This window comes from Monopterus albus, unplaced genomic scaffold, assembly GCF_001952655.1.
Source record: "Monopterus albus unplaced genomic scaffold, M_albus_1.0 scaffold333.1, whole genome shotgun sequence".
NCBI lineage: Eukaryota > Metazoa > Chordata > Actinopteri > Synbranchiformes > Synbranchidae > Monopterus > Monopterus albus.
The window spans coordinates 373,895-375,879 of record NW_018128213.1 but is presented as its reverse complement, the minus strand read 5'-3'; positions in this window follow the sequence as shown (position 1 = coordinate 375,879).

Genomic DNA, 1,985 nt, shown 5'->3' with positions numbered 1-1,985 from the left:
GGCCACCATGGGGGAGGCCCCGTCCACTAGGCGCTCGCATTCGAGCCCCAACCCCGGGCCTGGCTCCAGGGTGAGGCCCCGGCTGCGCCATGCCGGGCGACGTCACAGTCCTTGATCTAAATCTATTCATAAAGGGCTTTTGAATTGCTCTTAGTCTGACCCGTCACCCAGGACCTGTTTGCCTTGGGAGACCCTACCAGGGACATATAGCCCCTGACAACATAGCTCCTAGGATCACTCAGGTACTCAAACCCCTCCACCACAATAAGGTGGCAGTTCAAGGAGGGGGAGATGAAATGTATGAACCTGAAATGTGTATTTATGTACTCGAACTCATTAATGGCCACACTAGCTTAATAAAACCACCTTTTATGAATAAAGTATAACAATTAAAATATTTTATTGTTAATCATATAATATGCAATGACTCCTAACAGCCGCCAGAGGGCACTAAGGCTACTCATTGACCCTATTTAATGTGTTGACAAGCATCGAGAAAGAGACGTAGAGTCAAAAATCACTCCATGATTTTATTTCATATTAACCCAACTCCCCAAACTGTAGAATCAGCGAGGAGTGAAAAGTGGAATAAAGTTCTGCAAATGTTGTCAGTGGGAATGATGGTGTTGTCTCTCTGTCCACCTGTCTACCCTCCGCGAAGCTTCACCGCCAGCTGGATAATAAATTCTTGCAGGACAAGAGAAGGCACACATTTAGACTTCAGGGTGGAGTCATCCAGCGTCTTGCCGTCGACGCACAGCTGCAATTTACCGTGTCCTGCACAGACAGGAGAGAAAAGAGAAAAGAGAAAGGAGAATCAAATATGTGCGACACCAACACGAACTATTCATAAGACTTTAAAGGTAAACATTTAAGATGCTTAATGCAAACATGACTGAGATCAGCTTCATTAAAGCCCGATGCACATTAAAGCCAGGACGTTCAGAGACACTTGGATTTCAAGGGAAATATAACTGTTGTTGAAGATGTTGTTGACATATATGCTCCTTTATGGGATGATGGAAAATATCTATACAAGCAATTTTATTTAGGAAAGCCTGTATGTTTTTATATAGTACTATCTATACAGGATAATGTTTGGTTTTTTATCTTTAACCTTATTTGTTTTACATTTTCATTTTAACAATGTGTTTCGTCTTAACAAAAACCACTGAAAACCAGAATAAAACCGGTTAGTGTTGTTGTTTGCTCATGTAAAGCACTTGAAATGTGCTGTGGCTATAAACAAAGTCGCTACCTTTAGCCTATTTTATTTAGGCTACTTAAAGTAATAGTTTAGGACATTTGCAAGAGTTAAACCTCGGTGCAGGCTGTGTGTTACCTGGGATGTTGGGAAACTCCGCCTGTACTTTCTCCTTCACCTTCTGCACAGTGATTCCCTCCATCTGCGCCTTATTGTCCCAAATCTGGACCATCTTCCTCTCCCCCATAACCCCGTTTACTGAGACAACGCCCTTACAGATTGTGTTGGTCCGTTGTGTGAGGATTCTACAGCTTCACTCTCTCAAAAGTTGATGAACATCCGCTGTGATGGTATTTATCTAATATACCGGCTGTGACTTTATTCACTGGATTTCCGGTTTGGAAATTCCCTCGAATTTCATCACGTGTGTCACGGTCTGTTTGTCCCTATTAAAAACAGTTTAGTAGGGTATTCCAACAGCCTATTTTTAATATGGGCTGACTGAAATGTTATGGGCTGTTTTTTAAAATGCTGACTAAAATGTATGTGTCACGAATTTATTTTAGTTGTTAATTTGTCATTGTTCATTTAAATGATCAGGAACTTTACAGTTTTGTGAACATGTAAGGCAGCACTTAGTCTGACCCAAACATGTCCATTAATGTGAGTAAATTCCCTGAATGTGACATTTATCCATGCAATAGAAAAATAGAAAACCTGCTATAGTCCATTTTGCAAAGACCCAGAAACATCTGTATCAGATCAGTCTCAACATAACAGA